This window comes from Balaenoptera musculus, chromosome 9, assembly GCF_009873245.2.
Source record: "Balaenoptera musculus isolate JJ_BM4_2016_0621 chromosome 9, mBalMus1.pri.v3, whole genome shotgun sequence".
NCBI classification, from domain to species: domain Eukaryota; kingdom Metazoa; phylum Chordata; class Mammalia; order Artiodactyla; family Balaenopteridae; genus Balaenoptera; species Balaenoptera musculus.
Genome location: NC_045793.1, coordinates 100,111,253 through 100,126,842, shown reverse-complemented (window position 1 = coordinate 100,126,842; position 15,590 = coordinate 100,111,253).

Sequence of the window (15,590 nt, the reverse complement as noted above, 5' to 3'; positions counted from 1 at the left end):
AGCACCTATTCTCAACTTTCAGCTGATAGACGGTGAGGACACGCTTTTATCTACTAGAAAGAACACACTGTTTGAATAACAATGTGATCAGACAGAGCACAGGCACCGGGTGTGTCACAAGAGAGGCCGGTGGCCATGCTCAACCTTGAAGGACTAACGGAAGAGACAAGAATCAGATTCTGAAAGACAGCTGTGCCCTTCGTGAGCTGAAGCGCCAGTTACAGAGCACGAAATCCTCGGTGGTGACTCCACAGAGCGATGCCTTTCACTCCCACTTTCTGGTCGTTCAATCCTGTGAAACGAATGATGCTATTTCCACTTTGCGAGCGAAGAATATGAGCCTCAGAGAATTTGTGTCCCTTACCTGGAAAATGACCAAGAAGGAATTTGCACACTCAGTGCAATTTTAAATTTCACTCCTTCGTCTCTTGTCTTGTGCTTCATTAAAGAAGAATTACTCCGTTTGTGGGGGAAAATGGCATCTGAAACAAGGCACCGAGCTAACTCCTTGACTTCTGACTGGTTAAATCCTTGATGTAATTTTTTCCCTCATTATTTGCTTTTATTTAAGAGGCTAAAGGGCCGAAACAAAATGCAGTCTTCATTATGTTTTGTTTACGAGGAAAAAGAAGTATTTTTAAATTTGTGTTATTAGAAAAATATTTCTGTAAAGAATTCTCATTCTCATTTATGCATTGGGGGAGCGGGTGCTATTTGCACATGCTCACCACTAGATGGCGATGTCTGAGCGCCGAGCCGAGCCCTGGGCGGTGGGCTCCAACTCCAGCAAGGCCCCTGGGATGCCGCGTGGTCTGGTCCGCCCGTCAGCGGTCAGCACATTTCCTGCACCTAAAATAAACCAAGGGGATCTAAAGCTCCTGATACTTTTTAACCATGTCTGAAGCCCAGCTCAGCTCCAGCCTCTACCCCTGCTTGAGAAACTAGCAGTGTCTTCTCCTGCTAAAAGGACTAAAGTCACATACGGTCCCCCGCATACTTTATAGTACGTGTGGCATGTTCGTGGTCCATCTGAGCAGCCCACATGGATGTGATGATGGGGCTGCTGGGCTGTGCCTGGTGGGGACCCAGCCCTCCTTCCCGGCCGTGACCGGCTTCACTTCCCTGCTTCATTTTTGGCTGGGGCTTTCCACGTCTGTTTCTGTTTCACCTGCCCACCACAGACACATCCAATCTACACCTGTCCGTGTGCCCTTCCTCCCAGTCGGGCCGTGCACTGGGTTCTGTGGCAGGATTCTCCTGGCCTTTTTTCTCTGAACTCCTGTGGCCGGATGTGCAGGGCCTTGGAGTCTGCAATCAGGCCCTGTGGGCCAGGAGTCTTGCTGAGGGACCTGGTGCTTCTGGATCCAGGGAGGTTCCTGCCTCTGACTCAGGGCATCCTGAAAAGGGGGCACTTCAGGACACCGAGGTCTGTAGAGGTCATTGTGCTTATCAAGCCGTGCGTCCTTCCATTTCCCACCACTGTACCACATCCTGGTGGTGCCGGTGTAAGGGCAGATTCATGCCCTCCAGAAGCCAACGGTCTAGTCGCAGAGAAAGGCAAAGAGAGTCCCACAGGAGTGTACGTTGGAGTAGAAGCACCTACAGCTTGAGGAAGGAATGCAGGGGGAGGTCTGTCTGGGGGATTTGGGGAAAGGGCAAGACCTTGCAGGGGGAGGGAGGGCATCTGGGGACCCACCTCCTTGAAGGACCTCTCCCCTCCCCCTTCTTCCTCAGCGTTTCCTCTGCCTCCTGGGCTCTCTTCCCTCCACAGTGGTTAGTTGAGGAGGATGGAGGGGTTCCCCTTGAGTGAGGAGACCCAGAAACCCTGCCCTCTGGCGAACCTCCTACTCCCCTTCTTTGACAGGAGGGTCTGAGTTGCTTCTCCGTGGGGGGGGGAGGGGAGACTGTGCTCTCTCTCTCTGGTCTGGGGCAGGGATCTTCCCCTGGCTGCGCCCTAAGAATGTGGACATTCACTGTTCAGAGTGACCTTCCCAGACAGGCCTTGGTCCCCACACGGATAAGTTCCAGGATCTGGCTGCAGGTTTGGAAGGAGTCGAGCCACGTAGCTGCTTTGGTTCTAAGCGTCAGGTCGTGAGGCTAGAGGAAAGTTCTGTCCACTGACCAGTCAGTTCATTCGGTTCCCGCTAGGGCTGGGGAGACAAGATTTGATGGTAAAGAGTGTCCTTTGCTTGGCTTTCCTCTATGGATATCCTTCTCTGACAACGAGTCTTATACTCAACCTGGCAAATAATCTTTTCTTCTTTTATATGGTATGCCATTTCAGAGAATGTGTATTCATTTGTACTCTAAATCCAAATCTTTTAAATCAGGGGTCCCCAACCCCTGGGCCTCGGGCTGTTAGGAACTGGACCACGCAGCAGGAGGTGAGCGGCGGGCGAGCGAGGGAAGCTTCATCCGGCGCTCCCCATGGCTCACATTACTGCCTGAACCATCCCTCCCCCCTGTCCGTGGAAAAATTGTCTTCCACAAAACTGGTCCCTGGCACCAAAAAGGTTGGGGACCGCTGTTTTAAATCATTCATTGACCAGAAAATTGGATAGATAGGTGTTAATTTGGGTGCTTTGTTGGATGGCTGGCAGCTGTGAGGCTGTTATAGGGTCCTCAGGTGCCTTCATATTCTGATCTGACCTTACACTCATTATCTGAATAGTAATGAGATGAAAATTGCAGGACCTGAGGGCAGAGACCGCTCAGATGTGTGCTCTGTCTCTGCTTTGTTTTGGTTTGCCCTGTGCTCTACCCCTACCCAGTGTGACCTGAGGTAGCACCCATGTTTTGGCCAGCTTGGGCCTGACGGTGGGGTTCTCCTAGTAATGAAGGGCTGGGACCCCGGAAGAGCCATGCTCTCTGGGTGGGGGGCACAGAAGGTCTTGCCCGCAGCTGACCGGGGGGCTTCGGCAGTGCTACAGTGACTGTCCCAGCACAGCCTTTTGGTTCCTTTCTGAAGAGCAGGAATTGGGGGATCCTGGGGACATCCAAGTGCACATTTCTTCTGAGGTAATCGACATATGGAGGGATTCATTTCTCCCTAGTCTGTCTATGGAAGTACCCGTATCCAACGGGTAAAATCCAACACAAGATTTTTAAAATAAAGAAATGTCTCCGGCTCCATTTTGCATAGAGTTTTGTTTTTTAACAGACCTAGTAAAAATAACTGTAACCTTGCGCTCCATACAAACACAGTTTGTCCAGGTGAGTGAAAGCATGAGTGCATAACCTGAGTGGTGGCTCACGGGGTAGGCGCGTTCCCGGGGAGGTGTGGGCATCAGGGAGACCTGATGACACGGTGCTGCTCCGTGAGAGTGACAGGACCTGGGACCAAGGTCTTGAAGTTCAGTACCATCCTCACTGTGTAAGTAATCTTGGAAAATGTACTGAGCATGTTTGTTACCTGACAAAGCAGGTAATTATAACAAAAATGCCATTTAAAACAGCTATAGCTTTTGCACGCTCACTATTCCCAGTGCTAAGGACTTTCTGTTCATCAGCTTATTTATTATAAACCCAAGAGGTGGAGGGGTCAGCAGGGCACAAGGTGAGGTTTGAACCCAGGATGGCTTTATCTCATAAGACGGTTGGGGTATTATTCATGTTTATGGAAGTAACTCAGGGGTGTGTGTGAATCTGTCTACCACTGTAGGTACACAAACGTTCCTCAAGGAGAAAGGGCAACGTGAGAATAAAGGGGCTCACGGTGTTCTTGATGTTGAACGAAGACCATGTTACTACATTCAATGAGACAGAGTCGAACAACTAATGATCCCTCATATAGAAACACATTTAAAAGTGAGATCATGTTACATGATGAGAAACAAGCCATTGATCACACTAAGTGCCAGGATGTGGGAAAATTGCACGAGATTGAAGAGTGAAAATCATATTGGCAAAAGGGGCCACAGGCCAAAGGAAATGGTAAGAAAATGTAAAAAGGAGTTCAGAGAACTAACTTTGAATAAGAGCCCACAAGAAACGGAAATTCCACTGCAGGTGTGCCTGCGGGGGAGAATGACACTTAGCCTACGGTGACGACAACGTTGAACCTTTAACGAATCTTGTAATTCTGTCTGGCTCAGCGCTCCTCCCAGAGGACCCCAATAGAGGATATACCAGCCTTTTTAAACTTTTGAATTTCATATGTAAAATGTTCCTTCCTGGGGGTATTTTTCTTAATAGGACATACACATCTTCTCATTCCTTTTAAGGCAGGATGTGTGGACATCCGACCCTGCTGCTGGACATTTAGGTTTCTTTTTTTAAAAAATTTTTTAATTTTTGGCTGTGTTGGGTCTTCGTTTCTGTGTGAGGGCTTTCTCTAGTTGCGGCGAGCAGGGGCCACTCTTCATCGCGATGCGCGGGCCTCTCACTATCGCGGCCTCTCTTGTTGCGGAGCACAGGCTCCAGACGTGCAGGCTCAGTAGTTGTGGCTCACGGGCCTAGTTGCTCCGGCACGTGGGATCCTCCCAAACCAGGGCTCGAACCCGTGTCCCCTGCATTGGCAGGCAGACTCTCAACCACTGTGCCACCAGGGAAGCCCCTAGGTTTCTTTTAATTTAACTTTTGCAACGTTGGAACAGACATCCTCCTGCACACTTCGACGTGGAATGCGTGAGTTGGTTGGACAGACTCCTAGAAACGGAATCTGTACATTAAAGGTAACACATGCTTTGATAGGTCTTCCAATTTGTTCTTCTAAAAGACTCAGATACTTTCTGCTTTAACCAACATGTGTCAAATTGCATGCGTCCTCATCGTGGATGAATATTATCGATCATTTAAATTTTTGCATATAAGAGGGAGAAAAATTCTCATTTTTATCTTAATCCGCATATTCTGAATTACAAGTGAGATGCAGCACATGTTTTATGGTTATTTGCTCCTTGCATTTCTCCTATGAAATTTTGTTCATATCCCTTGCCCCTTTTTCTGTTGTAATGTCTCTATTTTTCTTACCGATTTATAGGATATTTTTACTGTGGAAATCTAGGATGGATGTAGGGTTTGTGGTTCCTAAAGCTTATCAAATATAGGGGATCATCTGTAAGAAAAATTATACAAAATTAGATAAGAATGTAACTATTTACTGTCAGCCCCTTGCCTGACCTTGGGATGAACCCACACAAGTAACTGATCTCGAAGCTTGAGCTGCCTTAGCTTCATGATGAATCGACTCTTCTACAAGTTACTCTTTTGTTATGTTTGTAGCAAATATCTACATTGTAAGGACACTGTAACTTTTGTGTTTGCAAATCTGCCGATAGTTTCTATTTTTAATGGCTGAGCTGATAACTTTTCTTCTGGGTTTGCGGCTTCTGTCCTTTGGGGATTTTGCAGGTTTCCTGGGGCATGGCTGTGCCTGGTTGGCTTCTGTGCCCATCCCCACTAGCTTAGCACGGGAATAATTGTGCTGAGCTTAAGTGGCTGGGGAAGAAATGATATCATATTTGCTCAAGATTGCAAGTGTCTAGTCCAGAGCCATGAAAACTTCCCCATGCCCCTCCCAGCCCTGGTACTTGTTGATTCTGAGTCTAGAACGGTTGGTTGTCTAGAAGGCTCAGTACCCCTCCTCTGCCCAGATGCTGGGCTGTGAGTTCCCAGGCTTGTCTCTCATAGGTCTGTTGGCTGGTTGTCGCCCCAGAGTGCTATAAAAGTTTTGCTTGGCTAAAGGCTTTAGCTTTTATTTTCCAGTAGTCTTACAGATTTTATAAAGATTTTTCTGTCAAAACAAGATCTCCATCAGGTGGCTGTGCATTTCAAACTGTCCTTAGAGCAGTTCTTCTCTGGATTTGACTTCCTCGGAGAGAGAGTAGGCAGGTGTCCTCTAGAAGAAGAGTTGGTTGGTTGAGTGGACCAAACCAGCGACTTTGAAAATTCTTTTACCGTAAAACACAGTTTATATTTTTATAGGAAATCTGTTTTATAACACAAGTTGGCACTTCTACTGCCATACCCAGGATTGAAACTAGAGTCACAGGAGACGGCTTACCTCCTGGGGACCAGGCAGGCTGATGTTTCCCCTTTGGCTCCCATCACGTTCTCTTTCATCTTCTCATCTTTCTCTTCTGTTTATTTCATTTCATGTCAGAATGCTGGCTGCTGCCCATTAAAGTGAACCGACAATCACTGGTGAGCCGGGCCCTGCAGGTTGGCACGTGCAGCTCTGTGAGTGTAGGGCCCTCCCTGGAAAAGGAAGGTGGCCCTTCTGTCCCAGGACCCGGCCCCAGTGACTGACCAGGGATCCCTCTGTCCACCCCCGTCCTCCCTGCTCTCTGTCCTGCAGCCTCCGTTCTCTGCTTCCTCATACATGCAACCCACTGCCTTCTGGTCCCCCAAGGCTGGCCCGCCCCCCGGATCAGGTGAGGGCCTCTCTCTTCTTTTGTGAGTCAATAAGAAGTTTTGAAAAGAGTCTAGATTTTTTTTTTCTTCTTTCCTTTAATGCAAATTTTTGAAAAACAAGGAGCTCGGGAATTCCCTGATGGTCCAGTGGTTAGGACTTGGTGCTTTCACTGGGCCCAGGTTCAATCCCTGGTCAGGGAGCAAAGATCCCACAAGCTGTGTGGTGTGGTTAAAAAACAAACAAAAACAAGCAAACAAGGAGCTTGATCTTCTAAGATTTCCTTATGGAGTACAAGGCCCAGGAGCCTTAGCCCTGAGCCCTGAGGTGAACGGACATGAATTTATGTGGAGCTGGAGGAATGACTGGGGAGAGTGGTGATGGGAAGCGTGAACACAGGTCAGAAGCTTATGATGTCCGCGATGATCCCGAGGGCTTCACGTACGTCATTCATCTTTCCAACAATTATAAACGTAATAAACCCAGGTGGAGTAGACAGCCTGGGATCAGTGAGGGACTCGTGAAGGCTGAGAACTGGCGAGGTCAGCGGAAGCTCTTTAAAAACAAACAGGGCAAACTCAGCCTCAACTTTCTTTTTTAAAACTTTAGACCCTAAAAATACATAGCATTTTCTTATTTTATTGTGTCTGCCTTCCTCCAAAGGGAACACAGAACTGATAACTGTTTGCTGTCGGAGGGGTGCAAGTTCTCTGGCTACTTCCCGGCTCTTTCTCGCGGCCTGACCAGCTCAGCCTTGCGCCCTGACCCCTGACCCCTGACCCCTGCAGCCATTGTCTCCTGTCCCACCCTGCCCATCCTCTCCAGTCTTAGCCTGGTTGTGTGTATGCGGGTGGAGAGGGGTTAGGGTGAGGAGAGGTTATATTTTTCTGAAAATCTGAGTGAGGAATTCTAATGTTTGGACGTACGACCAGGGCCAGTCTGGCCTGTAGGATGAGGGGGACAAGGACGGACAAGGTGAGGGAAAGGGCTCCACCACATCCCTACCTCCCGCCGGGTCCGTGATGTTGAACAAGTTACTTCCATATCCTGAACCTTCCATGGTGTCTTCCTGTATAAAACGTGGGCCACAATCAGGGGTCCAAGTAAATTAGGAACGTGGGAGCTCCTGGCTGGGGGTCTGTATTTACGTAATAACACCGTTGTTCTGCAGCCCATGCACGTTAGAGGCCCCTGGCCATCCGGCTGCTTGGCCCTTGCTGTTTCCCTGGGAGAACATCTAGGGGAGTTGCCCTCACCTAACTGGGCCGCTTCAGTCCCCTGCTGGGGCTGCGGGAGCCCATCCTGGGATGAGATACGTGAGGCTCTTCACCCTCCAGTGTAATATACCAACCCGTGAGTGCTGATTTCTGTGCGTGAACATTCTTCTTTTCAGGCACTCTACCAATGAGCATTTTGGGTTTTGGTCTCCACACTCAAGCAAGGAAGCTGTGCCTCCTACACCCACGGTAAAGGCAGCCAGGATGCCTGCAGGGGAGGATGGCTTCAGGCCGAGCCACACGAGAGCCGTCCCGCCCCTGCCTGAAGGGTCCTCTCGAGTCAGGAGCCGTCCAGCTCCAGCTCCAGACCAAACAGATTAGGAAGAACATAAGCAAAACTGTAGGATGCAGCACTGAAGTTCAGGGAAGGTCAAACCCCACTAGACAAATGTCCAGCTTCTCCAGTGTTTATTTAGTTTTACAGCATTGGCGGCACCAGCGGGGGATGAGCGAGGCAGACGGGGGTGGGAACTGCTCCTGTCCTTTCCTCTTCCCTTAGCAGGACATCCAGCTCCTCGAATTCAGTACGAGGGGGAACAGCATTTTCAATGCTGGGATGCAGCATAAAGTATTGACTATCATGCCGAAGACCTTTACGTTTATCCTGAGGGTAATGGGGAGGAGGTTGAGCTGTAGAAACGTAGAGTTTCACATACGCCAAAGCATTTTAGGGAATGTATTTTATTAAGGAGGATCATTCTGGTTGCAATGTAGATCAAGAAATGAGGTGCACTTGAGCTAGGGTGGTGGTAGAAAGAAAGTGAGGCGGGGGCAGTGTGAAGGCCACTGACAGTGTTCAGTTGATCCAACTCAATGGAAGGCTGGTGGGGCAGGCAGGAGTCCTGCTTAGGTCTTGGGTTGAGGACCTGTTGTACAGCAAAGCTCTTGGAGAACAAGGCAGTTTTCCCCACTCTTGAGGACCTATTCCATCGTAATGCTCAGCTCACAGTTGGAGCTCAGGATTTTTTGCAAGGATCAAGGATACCTCAGGCTCAGGGAATATGGGAAGGTCAAGTGTGTGGGGAAAGAAAATAATGTGTGGACATGTGAGAGTTGAAGGTCCATCTGGCAGTAGGATGGGTCAACCTCTGCTTTGAGATCTCAAATAGGGAATTGTCAACATGTGGTGGTGGTTTGAAGCTGGTCTGGGAAGGGGCATGAAAGAAGAGACTCAGGCCAAGAGGGGGCAGGTGTTGCAGGCTTAACTGAAGAGCCCAGGAGGCAGGAGAAAAATGAGGGTGACGTCTTTCAAAGGCTGAGAAAATAATAGATCAGTTAGGTTTTTTTGATTCCAAGTAAAACAAAAGGTCCCTGGGTTACAGGCACAAATGAAATCTGATGCAGCCTGAGTAGCTCCAAGGTGGAAGAAACAGCTGGGAACCAGTTCCAGAAAGGGCAGAGATCATATTTAACTCAGTAAGGACAGTTTCATCAGGGTAGTAGGAAAAAGAAATTGCAGAAGGCAGAGGATTGGTGAGAAGTGAGGTAGGGAAGGGCCGATGCATAGCTTGCTGTGAAGGAAAAGATGTCAAATACCTGGAAAGTGACTAAGGTTAACAGAGGTTGAAATTTTTTTTTCTTTTATTTTTTTAAGGTGGCTCTTTTGAACGTGTTTCTATTCTGAGGGGAAGCACCAGAAGCAAGGAAGCAACTTTAGACCAAGCAGAACTGGGGATAAGTGGTTGAGTGGAGCTGAAGTCACAGAACCTATGAAAGCACCAGCCAGGGAGGAAGGAGGACATCCAGTCCCTGAGCCCGGAAACCCCGGGCAGATGAACACCGTGAATGGACCGTGTGCGGAGAAGTAAGTGCTACTTCAGAGTCTCCAGTTTTCATTATCTGATATTCTCTTCACAAATAGCTAACTCTTCTTAACTCTTACTATTTTATAGTAAGATTAAGGAACATTCCCAGGTTTGTACAGCTAGTAATGATAGAAGTAGGGCATTCAGTCAAATGTCCTTTGGCTTCAAATCCAGTGACTTTTCAGAAACTAAGCAAAATGTTACAGTAGTAAGCATGTGGCGTGTGTGTGTGTGCACCTATTACATGTACTATTGACAATTCATGAAAATTCATTTTCACAGGGCTTATTTTTTTCCATTTTTCTTTGAAACCATCTTCCATGTTTATGCCCAAATAAGCTTTCTAAACCACAGCTCTGATCAAACTCCATCCCTGGCCTAAAAACCGTGGATAGTCTCCCATTGCCTGAAGAATCAAGCCTTAATCATGCAATATGGCCCCAAGACCCTGTGCAATCTGGTCTATAACCTACGTTTCCAACCTAACTCAGGATCATCTTGCCCTTCTGAGGAATTAAAAGGGCACCCGTTCCTCAAAACACCCTATACCGTTTGGCAGAAGTCTGTCATAATATACTTATTTTAAAAAATAATAATAATTTTATTGTGATATAGTTTACATACCAAAATTTCACCCATTTTAGGTGTAACTTGATGATTTCAGTAAATTTATGGAGTTGTGCAGCCATTAGCAGAATCTAAACACTGGTGTTTTATTATTTTTCTCTCTTGTTTACTTTTATTTTTTAACATTTTGAAGAGTGTGACCCATTTATTTTTTTATTTTTATTTTTAACATCTTTATTTGAGTATAATTGCTTTACAATGGTGTGTTACTTTCTGCTTTATAACAAAGTGAGTCAGCTATACATATACATATATCCCCATATCTCATCCGTCTTGCGTCTCGCTCCTACTCTCCCTATCCCAGCCCTCTAGGTGGTCACAAAGCACCGAGCTGATTTTGCTGTGCTATGCGGCTGCTTCCCACTAGCTGTCTATTTTACATTTGGTAGTGTATATATGTCCATGCCACTCTCTCACTTCGTCCCAGCTTACCCTTCCCCCTCCCCGTGTCCTCAAGTCCATTCTCTACGTCTGGATCTTTATTCCTGTCCTGCCCCTAGGTTCTTCAGAACCAATATTTTTTTTTTTTTAGATTCCATATATGTGTGTTAGCATACTGTATTGTTTTTCTCTTTCTGACTTACTTCACTCTGTATGACAGACTCTAGGTCCATCCACCTCACTACAAATAACTCAATTTTGCTTCTTTTTATGGCTGAGTAATATTCCATTGTATATACGTGCCACATCTTCTTTATCCATACATCTGTCAGTGGACACTTAGGCTGCTTCCATGTCCTGGCTATTGTAAATAGAGCTGCAATGAACATTGTGGTACATGACTCGGTTTGAATTATGGTTTTTTCAGGGTATATGCCCAGTAGTGGGATTGCTGGGTCATATGGTAGCTCTATTTTTAGTTTTCTTAAGGGACCTCCATACTGTTCTCCATAGTGGCTGTATCAATTTACATTCCCACCAACAGTGCAAGAGGGTGCCCTTTTCTCCACACCCTCTCCAGCATTTATTATTTGTAGATTTTTTGATGATGGCCATTCTGACTGGTGTGAGGTGATACCTCATTGTAGTTTTGATTTGCATTTCTCTAATGATTAGTGATGTTGAGCATCCTTTCATGTGTTTGTTGGCTACCTGTATATCTTCTTTGGAGAAATGTCTATTTAGGTCTTCTGCCCATTTTTGGATTGGGTTGTTTTTTCTTTTTTTTTAAATTTATTTATTTTTATTTATTTTTATGGCTGTGTTGGGTCTTCGTTTCTGTGTGAGGGCTTTCTCTAGTTGTGGCAAACGGGGGCCACTCTTCATCACGGTGCGGGGGCCTCTCACTATCGCGGCCTCTCTTGTTGCGGAGCACAGGCTCCAGACGCGCAGGCTCAGTAATTGTGGCTCACGGGCCCAGTTGCTCCGCGGCATGTGGGATCTTCCCAGACCAGGGCTCGAACCCGTGTCCCCTGCATTGGCAGGCAGATTCTCAACCACTGTGCCAACAGGGAAGCCCGGGTTGTTTGTTTTTTTGATATTGAGCTGCCTGAGTTGCTTGTATGTTCTGGAGATTAATCCTTTGTCAGTTGCTTCATTTGCAAATATTTTCTCCCATTCTGAGGGTTGTCTTTTTGTCTTGTTTATGGTTTCCTTTGCTGTGCAAAAGATTTTAAGTTTCATTAGGTCCCATTTGTTTATTTTTGTTTTTATTTCCACTTCACTAGTAGGTGGGTCAAAAAGGATCTTGCTGTGATTTATGTCATAGAGTGTTCTGCCTACATTTTCCTCTAAGAGTTTTATAGTGTCTGTCCTTACACTTAGGTCTTTAGTCCATTTTGAGTTTATTTTTGTGTATGGTGTTAGGGAGTGTTCTAATTTCATTCTTTTACATGTAGCTGTCCAGTTTTCCCAGCACCACTTATTGAAGAGGCTGTCTTTTCTCCATTGTATATTCTTGCCTCCTTTTTCAAAAATAAGGTGATCATATGTGTGTGGGTTTATCTCTGGGCTTTCTATCCTGTTCCATTGATCTATATTTCTGTTTTTGTGCCAGCACCATACTGTCTTGATTACTGTAGCTTTGTAGTATAGTCTGAAGTCAGGGAGCCTGATACCTCCAGCTCCGTTTTTCTTTCTCAAGATTGCTTTTGCTATTCGGGGTCTTTTGTGTTTCCATGCAAATTGTGAAAATTTTTGTTCTAGTTCTGTGATAAATGGCAGTGGTCGTTTAATAGGGATTGCATTGACTCTGTAGATTGCTTTGGGTAGTATAGTCATTTTCACAATGTTGATTCTTCCAATCCAAGAACATGGTATATCTCTCCATCTGTTTGTATCCTCTTTAATTTCTTTCATCAGTGTCTTATAGTTCTCTGCATACAGGTCTTTTATATCCTTAGGTAGGTTTATTCCTAGGTAGTTTATTCTTCTTTGTTGCAATGGTAAATGGGAGTGTTTCCTTAATTTCTCTTTCAGATTTTTCATCATTAGTGTATAGGAATCCAAGAGATTTCTGTGTATTAATTTTGTATCCTGCTACTTTACCAAATTCGTTGATTAGCTCTAGTAGTTTTCTGGTAGCATCTTTAGGATTCTGTATGTATAGTATCATGTCATCTGCAAACAGTGACAGCTTTACCTCTTTCCGATTTGGATTCCTTTTATTTCTTTTTCTTCTCTGATTGCTGTGGCTAAAACTTCCAAGACTATGTTGAATAATAGTGGTGAGAGTGGACAACCTTGTCTTGTTCCTGATCTTAGAGGAAATGGTTTTCATTTTTCACCATTGAGAACGATGTTAGCTGTGGGTTTGTCATATATGGCCTTTATTATGTTGAGGTAAGTTCCTTCTATGCCTACTTTCTGGAGGGTTTTTATCATAAATGGGTGTTGAATTTTGTCAAAAGCTTTTTTCCATCTATTGAGATGATCGTATCGTTTTTCTCCTTCAAGTTGTTAATACGGTTTATCACATTGATTAATTTGCTTATGTTGAAGAGTGCTTGCATTCCTGGGATAAACCTCACTTGATCATGGTGTATGATCCTTTTAATGTGCTGTTGAATTCTGTTTGCTAGTATTTTGTTGAGGATTTTTCCATCTATGTTCATCAGTGATATTGTCCTGTAGTTTTCTTTTTCTGTGACATCTTTGCCTGGTTTTGGTGTGAGGGTGATGGTGGCCTCATAGAATGAGTTTGGAAGTGTTCCTCCCTCTGCTATAATTTGGAAGAGTCTGAGAAGGATAGGTGTTAGCTCTTCTCTAAATGTTTGGTAGAATTAGCTTGTGAAGCCATCTGATCCTGGGATTTTGTTTGTTGGAAGGTTTATAGTCACAGTTTCAATTTCAGTGCGTGTGATTGGTCGGTTTGAATTTTCAGAAATTTCTTCCTGATTCAGTCTCAGAAGGTTGTGTTTTTCTAAGAATTTGTACATTTCTTCCAGCGTTTCCATTTTTTTGGCATATAGTTGCTTGTAGTAATCTCTCATGATCCTTTGTATTTCTCCAGGTCAGTTGTTACTTCTCCTTTTTCATTTCTAATTCTATTGATTTGAGTATCCTCCCTTTTTATCTTGATGAGTCTGGCTAGTGGTTTATCAATTTTGTTTATCTTCTCAAAGAACCAGATTTTAGTTTTATTGATCTTTGCTATTGTTTCCTTCATTTCTTTTTCATTTATTTCTGATCTGATATTTATGATTACTTTCCTCCTGCTAACTTTGGGGTTTTTTTGTTCTTCTTTCTCTAATTGCTTTAGGTGTAAGGTTAGGTTGTTTATTTGAGATGTTTCTTGTTTCTTGATGTAGGATTGTATTGCTATAAACTTCCCTCTTAGAACTGCTTTTGCTGCATCCCATAGGTTTTGGGTTGTCATGTTTTCATCGTCATTTGTTTCTAGGTATTTTTTGATTTCCCCTTTGATTTCTTCAGTGATCTCTTGGTTATTTAGGAGTGTATTGTTTAGCCTCCATGCATTTGTATTTTTTACAGTTATTTTCCCCGTAATTGATCTCTAGTCTCATAGAGTTGTGGTCAGAAAAGATACTTGATACAATTTCAATTTTCTTAAATTTAGCAAGGGTTGATTTGTGACCCAGGATATGATCTATCCTGGAGAATGTTCCATGAGCACTTGAGAAGAAAGTGTATTCTGTTGTTCTTGGATGGAATGTCCTATAAATATCAATTAAGGCAGTCTTGTTTAGTGTATCATTTAAAGCTTGTGTTTCCTTATTTATTTTCATTTTGGATGATCTGTCCATTGGTGAAAGTGGGGTGTTAAAGTCCCCTACTATGACTGTGTTACTGTCGATTTCCCCTTTTATGGCTGCTAACATTTGTCCTATGTATTGAGGTGCTCCTATGTTGGGTGTATAAATATTTACAATTATTATATCTTCTTCTTGGATTGATCCCTTGATCATTATAGTGTCCTTCTTTGTCTATTGTAGTAGTCTTTATTTTAAAGTCTATTTTGTCTGATATGAGAATTGCTACTCCAGCTTTCTTTTGATTTCCATTTGCATGGAATATCTTTTTCCATCCCCTCACTTTCAGTCTGTATATGTCCCTAGGTCTGAAGTGGGTCTCCTGTATACAGCATATATACAGGTCTTGTTTTTGTATCCATTCAACCATTCTATGTCTTTTGGTTGGAGCATTTAATCCATTTACATTTAAGGTAGTTATCGATATGTATGTTTCTATTACCATTTTCTTAATTGTTTTGTGTTTGTTATTGTAGGTCTTTTCCTTCTCTTGTGTTTCTTGCCTAGAGAAGTTCCTTTAGCATTTGTTGTAAAGCTGATTTGGTGGTGCTGAATTCTCTTACCTTTTGTTTGTCTGTAAAGGTTTTAATTTCTCTGTTGAATCTGAATGAGATCCTTGCTGGGTAGAGTAATCTTGGTTGTAGGTTTTTCCCTTTCATCACTTTAAATATGTCCTGCCACTCCCTTCTGGCTTGCAGAGTTTGTGCTGAAAGATCAGCTGTTAACCTTATGGGGATTCCCTTGTATGTTATTTGTTGTTTTTCCCTTGCTGCTTTTAATATTTTTTCTTTGTATTTAATTTTTGACAGTTTGATTAATATGTGTCTTGGCGTGTTTTTCCTTGGTTTTATCTTGTATGGGACTCTCTGCACTTCCTGGACTTGATTGACTATTTCCTTTCCCATATTAGGGAAGTTTTCATCTATAATCTCTTCAAATATTTTCTCAGTCCCTTTCTTTTTCTCTTCTTCTTCTGGGAACCCTGTAATTTGAATGTGGCACGTTTAATGTTGTCCCAGAGTTCTCTGAGACTGTCCTGAATTCTTTTCATTCTTTTTTCTTTATTCTGCTCTGTGGTAGTTATTTCCACTATTTTATCTTCCAGGTCACTTATCCGTTTTCTGCCTCATGTTTTCTGCTATTGATTCCTTCTAGAGAATTTTTAATTTCATTTAATGTGTTGTTCATCATTGTTTGTTTACTCTTTATTTCTTCTAGGTCCTTGTTAAAAGTTTCTTGTATTTTCTCCATTCTGTTTCCAAGAGTTTTGATCCTCTTTTCTATCATTACTCTGAATTCTTTTTCAGGTAGACTGCCT